The sequence below is a fragment of the Erythrolamprus reginae genome, chromosome 3 (assembly GCF_031021105.1).
Source record: "Erythrolamprus reginae isolate rEryReg1 chromosome 3, rEryReg1.hap1, whole genome shotgun sequence".
In the NCBI taxonomy this organism is placed as follows: domain Eukaryota; kingdom Metazoa; phylum Chordata; class Lepidosauria; order Squamata; family Dipsadidae; genus Erythrolamprus; species Erythrolamprus reginae.
In genome coordinates this window covers 102,972,596-102,999,162 of record NC_091952.1, presented here as the reverse complement: position 1 = coordinate 102,999,162, position 26,567 = coordinate 102,972,596, and the positions used below count along the sequence as shown (strand labels likewise).

The 26,567-nt window shown below is 38.8% G+C and overlaps 1 long non-coding RNA gene across 1 annotated transcript; it reads right to left on the bottom strand.

Moving 5' to 3' along the window:
• Positions 1-1,364: 1,364 nt before the first annotated feature.
• LOC139164331 (uncharacterized) lies at positions 1,365-21,549 on the bottom strand. Its single transcript, XR_011558604.1, has 5 exons — positions 21,446-21,549; positions 8,684-8,836; positions 6,687-6,840; positions 2,766-2,939; positions 1,365-1,861 (listed from the first exon to the last, which is right to left on the bottom strand). It is a non-coding gene; the product is annotated as an uncharacterized lncRNA (long non-coding RNA).
• Positions 21,550-26,567: the final 5,018 nt, after the last annotated feature.

Below are 26,567 nucleotides of genomic sequence, written 5' to 3'. Positions count from 1 at the left end.
TACTTAGCAAAAAAAGGGAGGGGAGGGTGTTTGGAAGAAGGCAATGTTTTGTCTGAAAGTATTCACTACTTGAATGGCTGTCCAAACCAGGTTCAGCTTCAAGAGAAAGGAACACAAGAAGGAAGAAAAGGGCCCTGGAAATTCCTTTTTAAGAGTTAACAGCTTGGGCAGCAGGAGAGCTAATTACAATTTTGCGACGTTTTTTATTTAAACTTTGGTAATTTCATATAAGAGAGCCAGTTTGATGTAGTGGTTAAGCAGCGGCAGGCAGCCCCTTACCTCGTCCTCGACGGCTGGCCCAAGACATGTGCACGTGCCCTGTGCAAGATTTGGTTTCTGCCCATGCTGATCAGTTTCCGGTCACAATTCAAAGTGTTGGTTATGACCTATAAAGCCCTTCATGGTACCGGACCAGCTTATCTCAGGGACCGCCTTCTGCTTCACGAATCCCAGCGACCAGTTAGGTCCCACAGAGTGTGTCTCCTCCGGGTCCCGTCAACTAAACAATGTCACTTGGCGGGACCCAGGGGAAGAGCCTTCTCTGTGGCGGCCCCGGCCCTCTGGAACCAACTCCCCCCAGAGATCAGAATTGCCCCCACCCTCCTTGCCTTTCGTAAGCTGCTTAAAACCCACCTCTGCCGCCAGGCATGGGGGAATTGAGATATTCTTTCCCCCTAGGCCTTTACAATTTTATGCATGGTATGTCAGTATGTATGTTTGGTTTTATAATAATGGGTTTTTAACTGTTTTAGTATTGGATTATTATTATATGCTGTTTTATTGCTGTTGTTAGCTACCCAAGTCTGTGGAGAGGGGTGGCATGGAAATCCAATAAATAAATAAATAAATAAACCAAATGTCGCAAAATTTTGGCTATTTTTGCTAATATTATTGCTTCTGCGCATGTGCAGAAGCAAAAACGGCAAAAAAATCAATGAAATCTCACAAGTGCAAGTGAGATTTTGGCTATTTTCACCAGTATTTTTGCTTCCACGTATGCACAGAAACAAAAAACTGGCAATTTTCACCAGAAATCTTTCAGTAGTACCATTCCCAGGCCATTTCTGTTATCCAGACAGTGTCCCCCCCCCCATGTGGGGGAGGAGCCCATGACTGTGGTTAAGACATTAGACTAGAAACGGAATGAATTCTAATCCTACCTGAGGCATAAATTAAGCTGGGTATCCTTGGGCCAATCACTCCCTCTCAGCCCCAAGATAAAGACTTCTGAAAAAACCTTGCCAACCAAACTGCAGGGACATATTACATTGTTCTTTTTGGGGGTGAGTCATATTATGAAAAGACAAGAAAGAGTAAGCAGTAGTTAGGAAATGAAATTAAAGTCAGGAAATAAGGGGGGAGGAACTCCAATTAAATCCAGTTTCCATCAACATCATACACTGTACTCTTCTATAGTTTTATACCTTTACAAATCACCCTAATTTGCACTTTAACCTCTCCTCCATTGAAGCATGCATGTTTTTCCCCCCAGCTTCCATACATAAGTAACACAAGTAACACCAATCTATACAATCTTTATTATTCTATCATTCAATTACTTCTGACGCATGGTAACTCAATGAGCAGCCTAACACCATATTGCTTCTTTGTGTTATTATAAACGTATCATTAAAGATAAGTATTTAATCACACTGACTTCTGTCTGCAATCTGTCTGGATTTAACCTAGTGCAGAATTGATTTTTTTTGTTGTTGTTCTTTGTGTTCCAAAGCTTTCTCAGCAAAATTCTACAGCACATAGTTCAAAGGCGTCATTCCCACCCTGCTTTGTTCAGCTTTTCTGATGATCAGGCTTTCATAGCCATATAACTTTTTGAGCGGTTGATTCAGTCAAAGGTAACCTACCGATTAAGCGAAAAAGAACTTTGTATTAATATAAATAAACATACTGTCAGCATTCATTGGTGCTATAACTTTAATCATTTGTATCATTACATTGGTCAGGAAGAAAATGTTACAAGTTAACTGGATTTAATTTTTTTTAACTTCTTTAAATTTTGCTGGGAATAAGGAAATAAAATATTAAAACAGTTTTCGTTACAAAGATGGCTTGTTTATTTGATTGTGAGCCATCTCACTGTCTTCGTTATCTCAAAAGTGCATCCATTTGAGTATATATTATGAATGCATTTATATTGTAATTATTTTTTACTAAATTAATTGATCGATCAATAAAGGGCAACAACTAAACGTTGATTAAAAAAAAGCACTGGCACAATTCAGAAAAAATAAAAGATCTTTGAAAATGTGAAAGGATTAACTCTTTTTTGTGAAATGAATGAGATTTAAATATGAGTAATTTTGACTAATCATCATGTCAGATGGACTCCCTTGTTGGAAAACATTCTTTAACTAAAGTACTCATCATAAATGTGGGAAATGCATGTAAGGATTTGTTAACAAGGGTAGGTTCCACAGAGCCTTCTCTGTGGCGGCCCCGACTCTCTGGAACCAGCTCCCCCCGATATCAGAGTTGCCCCCACCCTCCTTGCCTTTCGCAAGCTCCTTAAAACCCACCTCTGTCGTCAGGCATGGGGGAATTGAAAAAATTTTCTCCCTTCCCCCTAGGCTTATAGAATTTATACATGGTATGTTTGTTGGTATGATTGGTCTCTTAAATTGAGTTTTTTTAGATTATTTTTTAATATTAGATTTGTTACATTGTTTTTTATTGTTGTTAGCCGCCCAAGTCTTCAGAGAGGGGCAGCATACAAATCTAAATAAACTAAACTAAACTAAACTTACCTTCGCCACTGGTTCGCATCGCAGCATTTCACGTGCATCCCCTCATGCGATTTTACTTCCAAGCATGCTCTGAAGGGGGATTCACCCTGAAACACCACTGAGGAGCTGCTTAGCTGTGCTTCAGATGAAGAAATAAATGTCTTGACATCAGTTGTAGTTAAAATGATGGAGACTCTACTCAAAAAGAGGATAAATCAGCACCTAAAAAACAATAACTTATTGGACCCAAATCAGCATGGCTTTACTGAAGGCAAATCATGTCAGACTAATCTCATTGATTTCTTTGACTATGTCACAAAGGTGTTGGATCAAGGTGGTGCCGTGGATATTGCCTATCTGGACTTCAGCAAAGCCTTTGATACGGTTCCACATAAAGAGCTGATGGATAAATTAGTGAAGATTGGACTTAATCCCTGGATAGTTCAGTGGATTTCAAGCTGGCTGAAGCATAGACATCAGAGAGTTATTGTTAATGGCGAGTATTCTGAGCAGAGACAGGTTACAAGCGGTGTGCCACAAGGGTCTGTTCTGGGTCCTATTCTTTTTAATATGTTTGTGAGTGACATAGGGGAAGGTCTGGTAGGGAAGGTTTGCCTATTTGCCGATGACTCTAAAGTGTGCAATAGGGTTGATATTCCTGGAGGGGTCTGTAATATGGTAAATGATTTAGCTTTACTAGATAAATGGTCAAAGCAATGGAAACTGCAGTTTAATGTTTCCAAATGTAAAATAATGCACTTGGGGAAAAGGAATCCTCAATCTGAGTATTGCATTGGCAATTCTGTGTTAGCAAAAACTTCAGAAGAGAAGGATTTAGGGGTAGTGATTTCTGACAGTCTCAAAATGGGTGAGCAGTGTGGTCAGGCGGTAGGAAAGGCAAGTAGGATGCTTGGCTGCATAGCTAGAGGTATAACAAGCAGGAAGAGGGAGATTGTGATCCCCTTATACAGAGCGCTGGTGAGACCACATTTGGAGTACTGTGTTCAGTTCTGGAGACCTCACCTACAAAAAGATATTGACAAAATTGAACGGGTCCAAAGACGGGCTACAAGAATGGTGGAAGGTCTTAAGTATAAAACGTATCAGGCAAGACTAAATGAACTCAATCTGTATAGTCTGGAAGACAGAAGGAAAAGGGGGGACATGATCGAAACATTTAAATATGTCAAAGGGTTAAATAGGGTTCAGGAGGGAAGTGTTTTTAATAGGAAAGTGAACACAAGAACAAGGGGACACAATCTGAGGTTAGTTGGGGGAAAGATCAAGGGCAACATGAGAAAATATTATTTTACTGAAAGAGTAGTAGATCCTTGGAACAAACTTCCAGCAGACGTGGTCGGTAAATCCACAGTAACCGAATTTAAACATGCCTGGGATAAACATATATCCATTGTAAGATAAAATACAGGAAATAGTATAAGGGCAGACTAGATGGACCATGAGGTCTTTTTCTGCCGTCAGTCTTCTATGTTTCTATGTTTCTATGTCGGTATTGACCTGGGGTGGGCCGGCATTTTTTTCTCGAAACAGAACAAGGAGAAGCCATCAGATAACAGAAAAATTGGGGGTGGGTGGGAAAGATGGCAGCATCCACAGACAGCACTGCCCAAACCAGATCCATGATGCCATCATCGCATCACCAGCAGGTCATTAATGGTTTGGGCAATCTGGTCCAAACCAGGAGAAACCCAGACCTGTTTGTTAACACAGTGTATTGAAAAAACTAACCAGGCAGCTACATTTTATTTCAATAAATTATGCTACACTCAGTCCGACTGTAATTCCACAATCTCTTGCAAATTGATGCCGATGGTATTCCACATCAAAATTTACTAGGAGCTACTAAGGTGAATTATCACTAAGTTAGCTGATGCTTCAATGTACTGTACAAATGAGAAAGCTACACTGAACACATTGGTGTTGGTATTGGATCAACAGAAGGAGAACTTTACTCATGTCAGTCAGTCTTGTACTTTTAAATATGCTGAAAAGTTTGTAAGCAAAATGCGAAATCAATTTTATTTCACATGAGAAAGTTATTTTTATAAATATTTATTTTTATATCATTTATATGTCTCCTTCATGAAAAAGTAGAGTATTTGTTAAAATGTTATCTCAGTATATTATTATATCAATAAAAGAAGGTTGTTTCATTTGTCAATAATGTAATTTTCCAGCAGATATATTTATGTTTCCTTTTGGTTTTTTGTTTTATTGTGTTATGATGTTATGTTATGTTTATTATATTTTGTTGTTTTGTGAATGCGCAGAAGCAAAAATAAGATGGTGGTGCCTATGGCGGCACCGAGAGAGCTGGTTCGGGGGTATGGCCAACTGGTGATCGGTCCGGTTCTACTGCTACCAGTTTTTTGGAACCAGTCTGAACCAGGAGCAACCAACCTCTGGTTATGTTGTGTTGTGCTGTGCTGTGCTATTTAGATTTTTTTCACCCTGCCTTTATTGTGTTTTGCAAGCCATCCAGAGTTACTCTGTGGAAAGATAGCTGGCCAATAAATTTATTTATTTATTTATTTATTTATTATTTTTTAAACTACAATTGTTACAAAGGGAATATTGTTGAAGGAATGGACATTTTCCTGCATTGTATTCATTCCCAGAAACTGACAAACTTCAGTAAGAAAGTACTAGATTATGTCCTCTTTAAAGTAACAAAGTAAAACAAGTGTTGGTCTTACAAAGCCTAGAACTTGCAACTGAAGCATATATCTTGTTGGTTGATTGGTTGGTTGGTTGGTTGGTTGGTTGGTTGGTTGGTTGGTTGGTTGGTTGGTTGGTTTGAGTTGGAAGGGACCAACCCCCTGCCCAGGCAGGAGACCCTACACCATTTTGGACAAATGGCAGCCCAATCTCTCCTTGAAAGTCCCAAATGTTGGGGCGCTCACAATCAGGTTAAATTTCTCTTTTGTCAGCTTCCATCCATTATTCCTTGTCTGGCGCTTTGGAAAACAGCCTGATCCCCTCCTCTCTGTGGCAGCCCACTGCTATCATGTCTCCCCAGGTCCTTCTCTTTGCTAGACTAGCCATGCCCAGTTCCTGCAACCTCTCTTCATATGTTTTAGTTTCCAATCCCCTTATCATATATGTTGCTCTCTTCTGCACTTTCTCTAGAGTTTCAATGTCTTTCTTGTAGTGTGGTGACCAAAACTGAATGCAGTATTCTAGGTGTGGTCTAACTAAGGCTTTATAGAATGATATTAGTACCTCCCTAGTCCTATATTGTATCCCTCTGTTTATGCAATTTAAGACCTTTTGGCTGGCGCTGCATATTGCTGGATCATTTTTAGTTGGTTGTCCACCAAAACTCCAATCCCTCTCACAGTCAGTGCTATCGGGAGTGGTTTCGCCCAGTTTATATGTATGTCTTTGCTTTTTCTTACCTAGGTGTAGAATTTTACTTTTCTCTGCAATGAAATTCATTTTATTTATTTGGCCCAGTGTACAAGTCTGCCATGATCTATCTGGATCTTGAGCCTGTCTTCTGGAGTATTGGCTACTCTCACCAGCTTGGTATCATCTGCAAATTTGGTTAGTTCCCCTTCTATTCCCTTATCTAGGTCATTAATAAAGCTATTAAAGAGTACTGGACTAGGACGGACCTTGTAGTACCCCACTGCTTACCTCTCTCCATGTGGACTTGGACCCATTGAGGACTACTCATTGGGTACAGTTGTTCAGCCAATTGTTAATCTATCTGGTTGTGTAGTTGTCTATCCCACTTTTTTTTAGCTTATAGAGAAGTAGGTTGTGGTCCACTTTGTCAAATGCTTTGCTGAAATCCAAATATACTAAGTCCACTGCATTTCACTGGTCTATTAATTTGGTCATGGTGTTGAATAATGAAATCAGATTGGTTTGGCATGATTTGTTCTTGACAAACCCATATTGACTATTGGTTATTACCTTGTTTGTTTCTAAGTGGTGGCAGATCTGTTTCTTGATTATTTTTCTAGTATTTTCCCAGGTATTGATGTCAAGTTGATTGGATATCATCACATTATTGTCATTGTTAAATTAGTCCTTGGGCCTCCTTCAATAACTTGACTCAACTTTTACACTGCATGTCCACAAAGAAAAAGTGATACATTATGGCTGACTAATTACAGCATTTTTCTTGAGTGCACATCAAGGGTTTGGCAAAATATACCGCCCCAAGAAAATAACATAGCTATAGTGGTATGTATCATTGCTATGAACCAGGATGCCTTCTTTTGATCTACTCTGAGATTGAACAATTCTTTGAGAACATTCTTGTTCACACAAGTGTCTAGTTTAATACAGTATCATGCATGAATCATGCAACTGAACTAATATAGGAATGACTCCTTGGCTAAAATTATTGTTTGCTAATCTGAAACAACTATAACAAGCAGCTTTTGATGACATAATAGTAATAGTTTAGAGTGTGGTGAAACATTGATTTGCTTTTTTAGAAGACATTAATTAGCAAATATCTCTGTTTTGTTCATAAGATGTTGAATTATATAATATTTTAATTAACATAAAACAAATCTGTGGGTCTGATTTTTATTTTTAAAGCAACAGAAATGGAAAAGAAATATTTTACAATATATTTTGAGAAAATTCAAATTCCTCTTATTCTACAAATCCCATCCATATACAGTTTTAATTACGTATGTCTGACCATGCTTAGTTTTGTTTATTTTTAAAAAAAGAAATAGTTTAAGGTTGACTAGATCAGTGATTTTCAACCTTTTTTGAGCCGCGGCACATTTTTTACATTTACGAAACCCTGGGGCACATTGAGCCGGGGGGGAGGGCACTAAAAAAGTTTGGACAAAAAAATTATCTCTCTCTCTTCCTCCCCTGCACTTTATTTCTTTCTCTCTCCCTCCCTCTTTCTCTCCCTTCCTTCCTCTCTCTCTCTCTCTCTCCATCCCTCTTTCTTTCTCTTCCTTCCTTCCTCTCTTTTTTGCTCTCTTTCTCTCTCTCTCCCTATCTCCCTCTATGTCTTTCTCTCTCTCCTTCCCTCCCTTTCTTTCTCTCTCTCTCTTGCTTTCTTTCTCTCTCTTGCTCTCTCTCTTTCTCTCTTGCTTTCTCTTGTTTTCTCTCTCTCTTGCTTTCTTTCTCTCTCTCTCTTGCTTGCTTTCTCTCTTTCTTTCTCTCTCTCTTGCTTTCTTTCTCTCTGAGCTTCGCGGCACACCTGACCATGTCTCGCGGCACACTAGTGTGCCACGGCACACTGGTTGAAAAACACTGGACTAGATGATACAATCTATTTGGGTACTGCATGAACATGAATGTGATTTCTTGGCATCTGTCTGGTAATGGTTTATCATTGCATTTTTCCAGCACAGACTATTGCTTTATTTTTCCTTGTTATCACCTATTCAACCCTAATGATGTTTTTAATTTGCCAAAATTAACCAGACACTAAAACAATATCAACTTTGTTTTAAACCAGCAGGAAAAAAATAGTTTCCCAAATCATTTAGTGAAATCTGCAATCTTCAAATAATTACTTTTTAGTTGCAATAAAAGCAATCGAGTTTTATGAAACTCGAAAAGCTTATACATTTTATTTTAAAAAATTAATTTTAGAATTTAAATGTAGACAAAATTCCCTTTCTCATTTTCAATAGCTGATGTTGACATGATTATCTTAAATGCTGCTAAGTAAATTCACACTCAAGTGAATGTAAAAGTGGAATTGGAAAACATTGCCTCTACTCAGAATGAAATAAATAGAAGCAAACTTTTTGACATACAGTATTAGTTAAGCAATTTTGTGCTGGAGTCCAAAAAGGTGAAAATGATTGCATTATCAATAACTGCTACTGCTCTGAAATGTAATTTGCTTTTGGTATATGAAAGATTTGACTGAATTATTATAAGCTCCATGAAAAGATGTCTGATGAAGAAAGTCTGTAAATACATACTTATGAAACTAGTCATCAGGACAGACAGTACACCGTGTATGAATTTTCCAAATGAAGGAGCCAAGTTGAAACATCTAATTTAAGGAGGAGATGGTGGTAAAATCAAGAAGCCAAGTCAAGATCAGTTCCAACAAAACAACTTGAAAAGGCTGGCTACAGTGGAGTAGAAAAACAAGATTGACCCAGAAAAGCAAAAACAGAAAACAATTCAAAATATATCTGAGCAGGTCTTAAAATACACCGATTTTAAGAAAATAGCTATTAAAAATATAATAATCAAGTCTTCGGAGATTTGTATGCCGCCCCGCGTCTTCGGAGAGGGGCGGCATACAAATCTAATTAATAATAATAACAATGATAACAACAACAACAACAATAATAATAATAATAATAATAATAATTTGAAACAACTTGCAAAATTGCATGCTGCATCAAATTTGCAGAATTCAATTTTAATAAAGTGTCAAGATATGGCTCTTCTATATCTGTACAGATCAATTAAAATCTATCAAGATGTTGATATATTTGTACATCTTTTAAAACAGAGGTTCCCTATCAACCCCAAGTCCTGTTGTGCTGCCTCGTTGTGGCAAGGTGTGTTCCTAGAAAGAATATGAAAGTAAATGCCAAAAGTATATATTCCTAGCAGTTACCATGACAGTCATCGTAGCTGCCCAGCGAAAGCAAGCAGGCACTTACATTTAGCAGTGACATTACAGGAAGAGTCTACTCCAACAACCAACATTCGAAATCATTAATGTTCCTTCAGTCCTGTGCCTTCAAACTCCAGCTTTTGCTACCAGAGAGTAATTGCTTGAACAATTCTGATCTTTTGTGATTTACTCATTTTATTTCTTAAATTTATATATAAGAGGAATATGGAACGTTAAATGTTTACAAATTTAGCTGGAACTTTGCTCACATTCTTCTCCTTTCTTCTTTCTCCTTCTCCTTCTCCTCCTCCTCCTCCTCCTCCTCCTACTACTACTACTACTACTACTACATATTTATTGATTGATTGATTTTGTCCAATACACAATGAGGGTTTTAGTGGGTACACATAGTAAAATACATAATGAAGGTTATAGAAGATATACTCATAGTAAAATATATCTAAGAAACAATAGAAGAGAATATATAGGAATAAAACATATCAATGAAAGAATAGAAGAAGAGATATAGGAATAGAGGAGAAGGTATAGGAGATATAGGAGAGCAATAGGACAGGGGATGGGAGGCCCTCTAGTGCAGTGTTTCCCAACCTTTTTTGAGCCACGGCACATTATTCATATTTTCAAAATTCTGGGGAACACTGAACGGGGGAGGGGGCGGGGTTGCTAAAGAAAAGTTTGGACAAAAAAAATATCTCTTCCTCCATTTCACTCTATTTCTCCCTCTTTCTCTCTCTTCCTTCCTTCCCTTCTTTCTCTCTCTCCATCCCTCTTTCTTTCTTTCTTCCTCTCTTTTTTGCTCTCTTTCCCTCTCCCTCCTTCCCCCCTCTCTTTCTCTCTCTCTCTTGCTTTCTTTCCCTCTCTTTCTCTTGCTTTCTTTCTCTCTCATTCTCTCTCCCCTCCTTTTTCTCTCTTTCTTTCACTATGCCGGCAACAGAGAGAAAAAGAAAGAGAGAGAGGAGCCGGAGAGAGAGTGGAGGGCGCCATTTTCTTTGCCTCTGCCCACCAGCTCTGCAGCTAAGAGGCAGCAGCCATCAGCCCCCTCGCCCTCCCAGACGTCCCCAGCGCCCGGCCACGCGCCGCCTCCCGTTAGCCCGGCCGACTTTTCCCTGCTGCCGTTTTCTCTTCATGGCGCAAAGCCACACAGTCCCGGACTCCCTGATCGCTCGCTTCTCCGGCCAGCAAGCTGGCTGCCCAGAAAAGCATCGCGCTTTTTCAATGTGTGGCTCTTTCCTGGGCAGATGGTTTTGCTGACCAGAGAAGCGAGCGATCCGGGAGTCCAGGACTGTGTGGCTTTGCGCCATGAAGAGAAAAAGGCTCCGGCCCGGACTCCCGGATTGCTCGCCCCAAGGCAGGAGGCGGCGGAGGAGGAGAGGGGGTGGATCGCGCCCCAAGACAAGAGGCGGCGGAGGAGGAGGAGAGGGGGCGGATCAGGCGGGCAATGGGGCAGGGCGGAGAAGCCAGGGGTACATTTGGCCAGAGGCACTATGGGGAGGCAGGGGCGACCGCGGCTCCCTTTACTCTTACTGCCGCACCTCTCCACCCCTGCCTCCTTTTTCCCGCCTTCCTTCTTTGGGGCCCAGCAGGAGAGCGCCGGAAACAGCTGTCCCCTGGCAGTAGCCAGGGGACAGCTGTGAGTGGGAGCTCCAGGTCAGAGGCACCGGCAGTCCGGCACCGGCAGCACCCCGCCCAGCTGGAGCTTCCCTAGGAGCTTCGCGGCACACCTGACCATGTCTCGCGGCACACTAGGTTGCCGCGGCACACCGGTTGGGAAACGCTGCTCTAGTGCACTTGTACTCACCCCTTACTGACCTCTTAGGAATCTGAATAGGTCAACCGTGGATAATCTAAGGGTACAGTGTTGGGGGTTTGGGGATGACACTAGGGAGTATGTTGAATGTTCCCAAACAGGGAAAATATTCATGGTTGGGGAGGGGGAATCTTTTAACATATCACAAAGCAACATCAACTAAGTCTTCTTTTTTCTCCTTTATGGAAGATTTCCACCTAAATTTGCAATTCATACAATTAAGTTACCATGAGCGTTCTGAGGGAAGTTCCTGTTCTAATAAAATCTTCAGGACAAATTCCATATATCCGTATTAATAGGTCATGTTCCAACTGTCCAGATAGTTTGTCATTTCCATTCAGACCTTGCCTCAAACTGAAGTGTGGTCATCCATAAAAGTCCAAAATGTTCTCTTCTTTGAAAAATGTGTTTGTAGAATAAACATAAAGAGGTTTTACTCTTTCAATTTCTGTATAGTGTTTATTATGGTTTGGGACTGTAATGTGTATTGCATGAACAAACAGAATATAAGATTGCAAAATTCTATAAAGACAATGGGGTTTTTTAAATGAACAAATTGTATCTGATTTCTGTTTCTGTTTATATGACCAGAGGCTTCAATAATAAGAGGCTTAGCATATTTAACCGGATCACTGGATCAATATGCTGTCATTATACTTATTATAGCAACAGCGCTTAGCTTTATATACCACTTCACAGTGCTTTACAGCCTTTTCTAAGTGGTTTACAGAGTCAGCATATTGCCCCCAACAATCTGGGTCCTCATTTTACCCACTTTGGAAGGATAGAAGGCTGAGTCAACCTTGAGCCAATTCGCTTCAGGACTCAGCTGGGAAGCGGCGCGAGCGAATGGCGTGGGCGGGCGAAGGGCGGGCGAGCGGCGGGCGCGCGGGCAGGCAGGCAGCGGACAAGCCGTTCGCTCACGCCGCTCGCTCGCGCCGCTTCCCAGCTGAGTCCTGAAGCCAATTCGCTTCAGGACTCAGCTGGGAAGCGGCGCGAGCGAACGGCGTGGGCGGGCGAAGGGCGGGGCGCGCGGCGGGCGCGCGGGCAGGCAGGCGGCGGACAAGCCGTTCGCTCGCGCCACTCGCTCGCGCCACTTCCCAGCTGAGTCCTGAAGCCAATTCGCTTCAGGACTCAGCTGGGAAGCGGTGCGAGCGAACGGCGTGGGCGGGCAAAGGGCGGGCGAGCGGCAGCGAGGAGTTTGCGTGGGCGGTGGGGAAACTCCTCGCTCATGCCCACCGCTCGCCCTCCCGCCAGCAAGAGGGGGAAGACCCAGGGAAGCCGCCCAGCAGCTGATCTGCCCGGCGCCATCTACGCATGCGTGGCCATAGAAAAAAAGGGCACGCATGCGCAGATGGTGTTTTGACTTCCGGGTTGAAAAATCGCCATATAGCCGTTCGCAATGATCGGGATCGCGATACCCGGGGGATCACTGTATATATGCATGCACTAAACTAGTGACATTATTATTTGAAAAGTTGTCAAAATGGCATGGAGACAAAGGGATAAGTCAGTATTTATCATTAGAAAGGCTAGTATTATGCTATCATTGTTAATAACAGTTTTATGTTAATCAACCACAGTAGAGTAGGGTCAACATATTAAACAAATATTAAAAATTATTATTTGATTATTTTTACTTTCTTTAACCTTGGGAATTCCCAAAAGGGAAAACAAATGAATGTAGACATACCAAATTTTGCATTTACAAGTCAAAACTATGATATAGTTTATATGTTATAAGTTTAATATGATGTATGAGCCCACCATCTGCATTTTAAAATCAAGATTTGTGGCTTAGCATATCAGAAACTGACCACTAAAATAAAACATGTCTGAAACAATAAAATAGCTTGGAGAAATGTGAAGATTTAATAAACTAGAGCTTAAGAAGCAACAATGCCTGTTTAAACAAGAGCAACAGTTGTTCATTCAAATATTTGTCTTTTTTATTGTCAAGACTACATTCAACACCATCATTGATGTTAGATTTCATAAATAAATTTTGCAATGGTACTTTTGCAAAGTGTTTGATATTGCTTCCAGATCCTTCCTCCCAGAGTACGTCATTTCATTGTGTAGTAAGGAGAAATGCCCAATTGCCCAATAAGTCAAAATAAATTATAAATACATTTTTGTGCAGTTCTTATTGCTAAACATTACTATTTAAAAAGTTGATGATATAGTGGCCAATTCATGCCAATTTATTTATGAAAACAGTTCTTTCCTCCCAAACAAATCATCTAACTCTTGCCTGCAGCTGAAATATACAGTCCAAGAGAAATATTAATAAAGTAATTGTCTAAATTGTTCCTTTCATTGGCATCAAAAGAATTTACTCATATGTGGATTACGTAAAATCCTTGCCTTAACTACAGTATGTAATTACTGAGTCATAGGAAGTATAATACTCTGCTGCCCTATTTGTCCCAGACATTTCTACGTATTTAGCACAAAAAAAAAGAAAAACCACACAGCTAACAAAAATTACTTACTTGCATCAATTAACAAAGGGGAACAAAAGATAAAATTTGTACTGTACATCCAGAAACATATGAACCATTTCTGAGCTAACAACCTAAAGCATGTAGGGTTTTATTTTATAACAACATTAAAGAACTGAGAACCTAGCCGCACACAATAGTCCAACATTTTGACCTAGACAATTCAATATAATCCTCCTTAAGTCATCAAGAAAATGTTCACCTGAGAAGGGTTCCTCACACCAAATTGATGCTGCCTTAAAGTCTCTATTATGCATACTTCAGCACTGCCCAAGAATGTATGTGCCGCTCCACTTGCTAATGTTTTAGCTTTTTTAATTGTAGGGTTCTCTAATAAAAGCATTGATCTGCTTGTCTTACTGTGTGAAAGCCCAGCATATTTTACACATCTGACTGCTGAGTTCCAAAGCAATTATTATGCAAGCCGTCTACTTCATATGGAATTTATAATCCAACTTATTTCTAATATTATTGGAATCATCACTTTCAGCTGCTGTCTCATTTTAGGTGCTTCCAGAACATCGCATCCTCTACTCTTTCAAAGCTTTCTTTAAAACACATCCTGTAAATTATAAGCTTTAACTGCTTAAATCATTTCCTTAAGTCAAATATAGGCCACCAGGCTGGTGTTGCATATACAATGTGAGCCAAAAATTCCCTTTAAAATAGGAAGTGATGTATTGAAAGGGCAAGCCCTTGTCCTTTGCCATATCAAACAAGTCATTAAAAACTTTCTTCCTTTTCTCTTGGTGATTACTATAGTAAGAAAAACAGTTTAAACATCACTGTGATGAGGGAGCATGGAATATTAAAGATTTAACTGACTTCTGCCATGCCATTCTGTTCCTTTTTCTTTCCCCATTCAGTCAAATCTGGTTCTGGACAAGTCTCTGCAATTTTCCTGTAATGGTTTGTTCTTTCCTCCTTCCTAGGGCTGAGAGAGAGTGACTGGCCCAAGGTCACCTGGCTGGTTTTGTGCCTAAGGGCAGGACTAGAATTTACAATCTTCTGATTTCCAGCCAAATGCCTCATCATAGTATACCAAACTGGCTCTCATTCTTTAAATAATCCCCCTTTATACATTTTTATGGGGATTTGATAATGGGCCAAATTATATGTGTGTTTCATCACATTGATTCAAGTTTTGTCATTGCTTCACCCTTGCTGTCCCTGTTCCTGTAACCAATAGATCAGCCTTCCCCAACCTTTTGCCTTTTAAAAATGCTGAACAATATATTTCAGCATCCCACAGCCAGCATTAGAGAAGTTACAATGCATCACATTTAAAGCATGTTAGAATGCTTTGGATCATGAGCGTTTTACAATAGGAGCTTGACTCTTCAATTTTGCAAAATGAAAACAAACTATTTTATATATTAATGACACAGTAAGTTGTGAAAGCAATGTTGATTGTGATGCTGCAGAATCAAATACTTAGCCTAAAATCTAACTATGTACATATCCATCATGTTGTTTCCTTGAAATATGCAATGCCTTACAAAGCATTAAAAAGAATAAGAAGTAAGAATTAAAAGTATACAGTATTGAAAGGCCAAAAATAAGATAAAAAAAGAAATCTAAATGTAACATATACACCAACATTATTTATTTTACTTTTCTATATTTTTCTGCCCTGCATGCCACCTTTACTTTCATTACATCCATACATCACTTTTGTTCTTTAAATTTGTTGCCTCTCCCTTTTTCTCTCTGAGGATTTCATCAATGCCATTCAACCATGACTTTCTCTTTCTTCCTTTTGATCCATATATTCTTCTTTCATTTATTTTTTTTGCAAGCTGATTCTCATTGCTTCTCACTATATGTCAAAACAACCTCAGTATAGTTCTTTCATTCTAGTCAATCATTTTTCTGTCCACATTCATTTCAGCACCCTATCTCTTTTGGTTTCACCCTATACACTTAATTTAAACAACTTGCTCCCTTTTGTATTTGTCATAAATACTTTTGTGTAACAAAGAAGAAATACATGAATAAACATTCATTTTATTATTTCTGACAAGCACACATCCTATGATTTAACATTTCCAAACACCAACAATTAAATTTATTAAACTTGTATGCCACCCGACTCTTATAGATTGTGGTTCACAATAATGGAACTGCAATAAAAAATAAAGAAAAAAGATGGTAAGTGTGATGAAGTGAGGATTCTCAATTTCCCTCACCAAAGATTTGGATAAACATCCAGTCTTAACACTTCTTCTAAACAACAGTAGAGTGCTGGCTATCCAGATCTCAGCTGAATTTCGTTCCAGAAGACAGTCACTTCTTCTGATGTCCTGAGAGATGATATTGTTTAATTGAAGTAACCTTAAGCAGCTCTGCAGGATCAATTCGGTCACACAGATGTCATAGTGGACAGACTTTCCCTCAAGTAACTAGACCCCATGTCATAAAGCCTTTATAAACATATTGAATTGCACTTAGAAGCAAATTGGCAATCAGTGCATTTCACAATGTAGAGATGTTACATGAGCATATTAAAGCATGACCATTACTGTTCACGCCAAGACAGCTGGATCATTTGAAGCTTCTGGTTGATTTTCAAAAGCAACCCCGTGTAGAGAGAATTGCAGTAGTCAAGCCATAAGATAACCACGTGGGATTTTAGCATAAACTGTATACAAATGTACATGCATAAAGCTGCATACAAATGTACATGCATAAATATCTCCAACTAATATAGATTTAATATCACCAGAAGCATTCCTTATTAAATGTTTATCCATAAATATGTTTAACATGTAACAGGATAGAAGACATCCTTGTGTTATTCACTGCTCATTGTTTAACCATTCATTGAGTATTCCATTTATTCTCACTCATTTTTTTTTATTTTCATCATATAATGCTTTTGTTGCATTTAATGATCTGCTTCCAACTCCATATTATCACTTTCCCTATGCTTTTCCTTCAAACATACAATTAGCTTTCTCACATTGATATATTTTTCAATAACCAGTTGAAAAGGAAAAATCTGGTATGCACATTAATTGCCTAGCATGGAGCCACAGAGTAGAGGATGGGCGCAGTGGTTATAGTGCAGCACTGCAGGCTATTTCAGCTAACTGCTAGCTGTAGTTCAGCTCTCAGCACCAGCTCAAGGTTGACTCAGCCTTCCATCACTCCAAGGTGGGTAAAATGAGCACCCAGATTGCTGAGGGCAATATGCTGATTCTGTAAACTGCTTAGAGAGGGCTGTGGAAGCACTATGAAGCGGTATATAAGTCTAAATCAGTGATGGTGAACCTTTTTTTCCTCAGGTGCCGAAAGAGCATACGCATGCGCTATCACGCATGTGTGAGTGCCCACATCCATAATTCAATGCCTCTGGAGGATGAAAACAGCTTCCCCTACCCCTCCAGAAGCCCTCTGGAGGCCAGAAACAACCTGTTTCCCAAACTCTGGTGGGCCCAGTAGGCTCGTGTTTCGCCCTCCCCAGAATCCAAAGGCTTCCCTGGAGTTGGGAGAGGGTAAAAACACCCTCCCTTCCCCCTCCCCTGGAGACTCTCTGGAAGCCAAAAACACCTTCCCAGAACCTCTGTGCAAGCCGAAAATCAGCTGGCCGGCACACACATCCACATTAGAGTTGAGCTAGGGCAACAGCTCGGGTCCCAGCAAGTATGGCTCCATATGCCACTTGTGGCACCAATGCCATAGGTTCACCATCAGTGGTCTAAATGCTATTGCTACTGCTATTCTCAAACTTTGTTCACTGTTACTGTTTTATACTATTCTAATTACAATTTTGTCAAACACTTTCCCAGATATGTTTATCAAACCAATCTCCATGGAGATTTTGCACTCACTTTGCCTCTTTTCCCTTTCTATAAGGGAGAAAAATGAGTATTGTTTTTTTCAATCATTAGGCCCAAAGGGATCCTTCACATGTACATTAAATAAGTTACATAGCCACTTCAACAAATAACATGCATATTTTAGATCTTCTCAAGTTCCACAGTCTACACCTGCAGCCTTATTGGATCATAGCGTGGAACTCATTTCACCCCCACTACTACATCTTCCTGGGTACTTAGAAATTTAATTTATTTCCTTTTAGAAAAGAAAGTTTTATATCATCCAGAAAATAGCCACATTTTCTGTTTCTCTTGAGAATCCTTAGGATATTCTAAAAGTTTCCTTGTATTTGATGTAAATGAGGTATTATATGATACTTCCACTGTATTTTATGTTGTTTAATTATACAGGAAAGCTAGTTTTAAACTACAATAGTGATTATTTCTTTCTATTCCTTCTTTTATTGTAGTCTTGTCATTTTCAACATTCTCATAGCATTTATTGGTCCATTTATTTTTATGGGACCCTAGCATGATACAGTTCTCTTTAATTCCATTCTCTATATTATTATCATTCCCATAGAAATTTTAAATCACTCTTTCCAGCATCTATTCACTTCAATTTCATTGCAGATTATTTGTTTTATTCTTGACTGATTCCAATTAATATCCAAATTCAAATCTAATACTGTACCTCTTTGTTTCCAACCTTTTATCAGAATTTAAAAATGAAATATTGTGAAATATTCCCCTCAAGTTTTCATTGTTAAATATGGATTATTAACATTTATACACTGGGAGTTATTTTAATCAGATTTTTACTGTGGCTTTTCCCCATTTTTTCATTAATTCCAATTCTCTTCAATGTTTAGCAAATACTATATCAATTTATTAAGATAGATACTGTTGCCAAAATCTTAAGATGATGGGATATAACAATTCTACTTTAAAAATAAACTAATTGCCAATGAAATGACAAGTCCCTTTTTCTAAAATGATGCGTTGGTAAATTTATTTATTTATTATATTTGTATGCCTCCCTTCTCGGGGCAGCTCACAAGATACAATATAAAACAGTGCATACAAAACAAATCTAATTAGTTAAAAAACTACAAGCTAAAACCCCATAAAATATATTAAAATCAATCAACCAATTCAATCACAACCATACATTATGTTTATTGGTCAGGGGGTCCAGATCTAATTGCCCCAGGCCTGGTGACATAAGTGAGTCTTGAAACTTCCAGAAGGTGATGAGGGTGGTGGCAGTGTGAATCTCTGGAGGGAGCTGATTCTGGAGCCCCCCCCCCCCTCGCAGAGAAGACTCTTCCCCTAGGTCCCGCCAAATGACATTGTCTGGTTGACAGGACCTAGAGAAGGCCAACTCTCTGGGACCTAACCGGCCGCTGGGATTCATGCAGCAGAGGGCGGTCCCGTAAATGAGAATTATTAGCAAGATTATATCCAAAGACAACCCTTCCATTGCTGGAGAGAAGCTGAGGAATAACATAACAGATGAAAACTGGAATAATTTTATTATTAGAAAAGTTCATTTAAAAATTGATCTCATCCATGAATACCCAAATGTTGTTTTAAAACATATTTGTCTTGTAAATCTGAAAATCTTGGGAGTCAAGACAGGTCCTATAATCTAACAAAGGTTGTTAGGCCAAAGATTTAATGGGACTGAAGATCACAATGGTAGTTGTTTTGCTATTTGTTAAAATTTATGGACATCGATGTAATGCCCCCAAGTTAGCTTACTTCTATTGATAAGGGCACAATGCTATTCTATAGTGATAGAACAAATAAATTGATGCAATGTTGAAGATGAAGGCAGAAAGGAAGAGTACCCTCTTATCCTTCATCAAATATCTTGAGATGAAGTATGCTTGTGGCCCTTCTCACTTTTCAATGGCACTAGTTTCACTCCATCTCATGACAGTATTAAATTGGCAGTTGAAAGAATAAAGGTGCTCTAAACTGACACAATATATTTTCTTTGCCAGTGAGCTAAAATGATCTTAACGTACTTACAGTAAGAATAATCTCAGCATGTAACTGAGTGGGGAGATTAGCCTAGAATGTTCTTCCATAAACATTAGTCTTACAGACAAAATACTGCACATAAGGAGCTTTCAATGTTCAGCTTCACTGATTGTTTTAATCGCCATATTCCAGCAATTACACCAGGTTTTTCTTCATTTGTTTCAGTTCTACACCATGCTGCTTTGCTCCTACGTAAACTTGAAAAGCCATTACTTCAACATCCTAACACATGGTATCAATCAACTTTTTTAAAAAACAAAAAGATGCAAAAAAAATTTAAAGGAAACTTATGACGGATTAATTCAAATATGACTAGCGTGAAACACTGAGGTCATTTTCTGAAAGAAAAGGAAATTCTCTATTTCAAAATAGTAATTGGAACATGAATGAAATAGATTTTAAGCCTTCCAGACACCATTTAAAAAAATATATTTGGAGCGCAGGAGTTCTGTAGCAATGTATGTTATCCTGTGAGTCAGTGTTTATTTCCTGTAGCTGGCTCCCATGGAAATTTTTGCCAGTAAAATGAATGCTTACTTGTATATGAGAATGCAAATGCGGTCAAGATACGATAAGGATGTTAAAACAGAGGGTATTAATTTAGAAATGACAGATAGAAAGATAGACAAGATAGACATATAACAAAGAAACAAATACATGATGAATCTTCTAGTATACACATTTAAATTCCCTCCATTCTTACTTCAGTGTTCATCTTAAAATATAAAGAACAAAATTATACATGTATGCACGTGTGTGTGTGTGTGTGTGTGTGTGTGTGTGTGTGTGTGTGTGTAATTTACATCACTCTCAGGTTCCCTTAATTTACAGTCCTGGTGGTCCTTTTCCCCCAAGAATATAATTTATTCCAGGTTTCAAAAGATTCAGTTTCATTTTTTTCTTTCAATTCTAACATCAGCCTATCCATCTCTGCGCATGATAGTATTTTATATGGAAGTTCCTCCTCTGTGGGTGTATTTTGGTTCTGCCACTTTTGGGCAAAAGCTAGCCTTCCGGGGATCAAGATATGTAGCATTAAATATGTTTTGCTTTCATCATATTTGTCTGTTGTTATTACTAGTAAAAGGAGCTCTGGTTTTAATTCTATGTTTATTTTCAATATCTCCTCCAGCCATTGCTTTGTTGTTGCCCAGAATTCCCTTGTCTTTTGGCATTCCTACCACCTATGATAGTATGTACCAGGTAGCAACTTACACTTCCAACAAATTGGTGATAAATGCACACCGATTTTGGCTAACCTCGTTGATGGAAAGTGCCACCTATAAAACATTTTATAAAGGTTTTTTTTAATGTGAGATGTTTCCCAATATCTAATCTAAATTTCATAAGCATTGAACAACTTATTCACATTTAAGGTTTCTTCTCTTTAGTTCTTCCATCTCAAAGAGAACTGGTATTTTTGCAAACATCATAGGTAACATGCCAGCATAGTTAAGTTCATAAAGTCAAATTCAGTTATGTAATATGTAAGATACACCACGTGATCTCTTCTGGTATCTGACAGTTGATGGTGTTGCATCTAGATTATTTTATTCAAAAATATATGAAAGAAAGAACTAGAATTAAATATCAGTGGTGGCTGAGTGAATTTGCTAAATCAATGAACCTCTAGTGATTTTATTCCTGATGTTTTATGTTTGTATATGGAACGATGTAGTAGCAAGGAAATAATCTGCTTCCCTTGATCACAAGCACTGCATCTGTTACAGTGTGGTGACAAGAATTTAATATCTTGTTGAGGGAGGGAATTTGCCAAGCCTCTGACTGTTGCTGGATAATATCGCTTGTATTTTGCTGATAAAGTTAGTTATAACATGCCCAAATAAATGCAACACTTGTAAGTCAAAGTCAGAGATGAGAGAAGTTCTTACTGAAATAGTTCTTACTGTTTCACTGAAAGAGCAGTAGATCCTTGGAACAAACTTCCAGCAGACGTGGTTGGTAAATCCACAGTAACTGAATTTAAACATGCCTGGGATAAACATATATCCATCCTAAGATAAAATACAGGAAATAGTATAAGGGCAGACTATGTTTCTATGTTTCTATGTTTCTAGTCACTCTGTAAATTAATTTCAGCATTATTTCCCTCAAGGATTGTGCCTGATATATTATATGATAAATGCAACATTGATATATTGTACATAGATACATATATCCTCAAGGATTGTATTCTGAATTGTCAAAAGTGTGAAATAAAATATAATACAGGAGCTTATTGGAAGTGTGTATACAATTTTTTTTCTTTATCTTAAGTTTATGTACAAAAAAATGAAGAAACAGAAATAAACTCGGTCTATTTATATATAGATAAGGTCTATAAATAAAAATGGAAGATTGAGGAAACTAATACAAAGCACTGGATCTGGATATACTGTATACAGATCAACAATATATATGTAGGCAACTCCTGTGGCAGAAAAGAAATCTTAAACCACATACTACTAAAAGTCAGTTAGCTGTATTTAGCTCTTTAATATCTACCTAAACCGACTGGTTAAGATCACCTAACACAGTGGTTCTCAACCTTCCTAATGCCACGACCTTTAATACAGTTCCTCATGTTGTGGTGATCACCAATCATAAAATAATAAAATTATTAGGAAACTCAGGGGTGGGTTCTAACTTACCTCACTGCCAGTTTGCTTCCTCCTGCACCTCCTTTTATGAAGGGCAGAAGATGGAAACCTATAACCCTTCAGACACTGCTATTCTGCAGTACCCACGGACGCATGCCTCATGGACGCATGTGAGTGCATATGAGCTTTGCACGCACACACATACACATAGTCCGATTAGAGATTAGTTCTGCTACAAATAAAGTACATGGATTCAGTCATTTCCTGCCCAGTTCCTTCAGAGTTGCTAAGAAGTACACAGATTGCTTTCAGAATGCCAAGCCACAATTGTTGGCAAAGCATTCAAGACATTAGATAATTAGATAATCGCATCAGCTCATTGCCACTGAAACAAATTGTATGTTCTTACTTTTATGAAGGGCAAAAGTTGGAAACCTATAACCCTTCAGACACTGCTATTCTGCAGTACCCACAGAATTTATTTATTTAAATAGATCTACTCCAAAGATGACTAAGTCAGGATTTAACTCAGATGCTTTATACTAAACAGGACACTTACATTTCAGATTATACTTGTACAGAGCTGTTAAAATTGGCTTTCTGGAAGTATACATTATTTCTGCTATTTAAAAGAAGATACAATAGCACCGGGCCTCTTCAGATCAAGCATTTATTTTAAAAAGCTTCTTCATTTTGTTACGTTGTCTGGAACAATAATAAAGCAGTCTTTAAAAAACAAGTCTAATAATTTGAACGTTCTGTAGACATTTATAGTTATTGACTTACCTCTCTGCATTCAGATTCAGCAGTCACAAGAAAATAGGACCATTCTGCCTCTGCCTCTCACTCCCAGTTTGCCTCCTTGCAGCTTTAGTTTCATTTGGCTTGCCTGCAGCTTCAAATCAGCTAAGGATCAGGAAGCTGATAATCAGTTGCTTGGCTTAACAGGCTATGTGTTGTTTGCTGCAAGGGAGCAAATTGCTGGGAGGCAGAGGCCAAAGGGTAGGAGTGGCTGGCTGGCTGGCTGGCTGGCTGGGGCTATTTTCAGTGTATAAGACGCACCTAGGTTTTCACCCTCTTTTGGTGGGAAAAAGGTGTGTCTTATACTCTGAAAAATACAGTGGTCCAATGGCCCAATATTGTTTTCAGTCATCTATTTTTGAACACTTTCATAGGACTCTAATTGTTATTAGAAGATTGACTGATATGCATCTTTTTCTTGCCCCCCCCCTTTGTTATGAATTCCTTCTCCTTTCTCAGAACTCTTCCTGCTTTATTTCCTAATAGTTATTCCTAGTAATAGTTAAACCAATTTCCTGTTAATCAGCCCAAATTCAAAGACAGAAAAATTATTTAGAATACGTGTGGGTATAATCTGATAATATGCTAGTTTTAAGCAGAAATAGTTATTAAAAACAGCAAGGAAAAAAGATAAGAGGAAAGGGGTACTGGTTCTGTATCAAGTATGAATAATAACTTAGCTAAGAAATTTGTGATAAATGAATTGGGACTTCCCATTCTTATGTGATGTTCTTAGGCTGTATTTATACTAGGCTTCGCCTGATTATTGAATTAGTTCACTTTCTAAATCCGTATGATACATTGAGCCATAAGCCAACCAAACAGGTCTGGGTTCATATAAAGCAATCCACAAAAATATAATGTTAACTTTAACTATGTTTAGCATGTATGCATCTGCTATTTTTATCTGCTTAAACATGTTGCATGAACATAGACAAGGCCACTTTTATAATGTCACCATTAAGTAACACCCTGAAGAAAAACATCATGTAGAACATAAGATAAACAGATTTGTAACAAATGTTTTCTATGCTTCAGTCACATTCTATGGGTTATACAAGGATTTATCAAGGAACACCAGTTGTCTGATGTATATCAAGAGTGGGAGGAACTCTGGTTCATGTGTTTATTAGGTAGAAATGTTCAGGACTGATAATGTGCTAATTTGAGACACAAGAACCAAAGATGCCTCATCAATGAGGAAGTAAAAGTTCTTAAGCTTTCTAGATAGACAGTATTTTGCCCTTTCATTTTACACTAGAATTGTATCCATGATATTATTTCCTTTAATCCTTATGGTACTGCAATACAATTCATTAGGGTGGGAGAGAGCAATTTGCCGAAGATCAAACTTCACAGAAGAGCAAACGTTCATTATCAGTTTGGAACAATGGAATAAATAAGATTTAGATATACAGTGATCCCTCGAGTTTCGCGATCTCGATCTTCGCGAAACGCTATATCGCGATTTTTAAAAAAATATTAATTAAAAAAAACCCCACTTCCGCGTTTGGCTTCGGGAGTCAGCTGGGAAGCGGTGTGGCTGTTTTAAAAGGTCGCAGCCGGCCTCGGGGGCTTCCCAGCACCCCCTGAACCCCCAACCTGGGTTCGGGGGGGTGCTGGGAAGCCCCCCAGGCCGGCTGCAACCTTTTAAAACAGCCGCGCCGCTTCCCAGCTGAGTCCTGAAGCCAAACGCCAAAGGCGAACTTCCGCGTTTGGCTTCAGGACTCAGCTGGGAAGCGGCGCGGCTGTTTTAAAAGGTCGCAGCCGGCCTGGGGGGCTTCCCAGCACCCCCCCGAACCCCCAACCTGGGTCTTCCTGGCCGCCCACGCAAAGGGGAAACCCCGGCTCCTCGCTGATGCCCGCCGCTCGCCCGCCCGCCAGCAAGAGGGGGAAGACCCAGGGAAGGTTCCTTCGGCCGCCCAGCAGCTGATCTGCTCAGTAGCGCAGCAGCAGCGAGGAGCCGAATCGGGGTTTCCCCTTTGCGTGGGCGGCGGGAAACGCAAACTCCACCATCTACGCATGCGCGGCCATAGAAAAAAAAAGGGCACGCATGCACAGATGGTGTTTTTACTTCCGTAACCCTACATCGCGAAAAATCGATTATCGCGAGGGGTCTTGGAACGGAACCCTCGCGATAATAGAGGGATCACTGTATAACATTGGCCTATTGAGAGAAGAAGATAATGCAATTGTCCTGTTGATCTTTTTCTACTCTTATGACCATCTCAGCGAAACTCTTTTAATTCCTGGTGTTGAACTATGATTTGGAGGAAGTGCCAAAATAGTTTTCTGGTTTAGATATGAGAAGAAATTGTAATTTAAAAAGAAGTGCTTAAACATACCTGCACAAGAAGAAATGAATGATTAAATCATTTGTTCCTGATCTGATTAATTTATTGGATGAATATTTTAACATTTGAATCAGAACTAACTTGTAACCTGTTCTCTCATGTGATTCTCACTCTTCTTACCAGTGGCACTAACTAATAGATTCTATATACTAGGAATCAGTTAACTGGTTATGTGTTCCTTTTAATTTTTACTGTATAACCCTTGGATCATGACATACTGTTATTCGTCATTATATCCAGAACTACCAGTATGTACTTTTTTTCCTATTTGTCAGAAAACCAAGATTAAGCTCTAATTTGCAAAGCAATACAGACCAAGTTTATATCAGTTTAGATATAGTAGATAACTCTGGCTTGCACGTACCAAAATTATCTCTGAGACCGCCTTCTGCCGCACGAATCCCAGCGTACGGTGAGGTCCCACAGGGTTGGTCTCCTCAGGGTCCCGTCAACCAGACAATGCCAGCTGGTGGGACCTAGGGGCAGAGCCTTCTCTGTGGGAGCCCTGGCCCTCTGGAATCAGCTCCCAACAGAGATTCACACTGCCCCCACCGTTGCCTTCTGAAAGAATTTAAAAACTCATCTTTGTCACCAGGCCTGGGGTCATTAGATCTCTCCCCCTGACCAACGAGTGTTTTTAGCATGGTTTATTGAGTGAATGATAATGAATGTTTTAAAGTGTTTTAGGATTTTTAAGATGATTAAAATTATATTAATTGGATCAATTGTATTACTATGTTTTCTATATATGTTGTAAGCCGCCCCGAGTCCTCGGAGAGGGGCGGCATACAAATCCAATAAACAAATAAACAAATAAATAAAAAAGAAACAAATAAACAAATAAACAAATAAACAAATAAAAAATAAACACATAAACTCATAAACTCATAAACACATAAACACATAAACGAATAAACGAACAAACGAACAAACGAACAAACAAACAAACAAACAAATAAACAAATAAAAATAAACAATAAACACATAAACACATAAACACATAAACACATAAACACATAAATAAATAAATAAACTATTTTTAGTAAGCAAATAAATTGTAAAGACAAAAATATTTCATTTAGTAATCTAATCCTAATCCATGGTTTCATAGTACACTTCAGACAAACCTTCCATTGTTACATTTGGTATGGCCCTTTAATTCAAATGAACATGGAACAGCTTTCATACTTTCATACATCTTGCCAGATTAACATAAGGCTAGATAGGAATGGCAATTGTTTGGTGGCTATTACAAGCATACATTATATCTGATA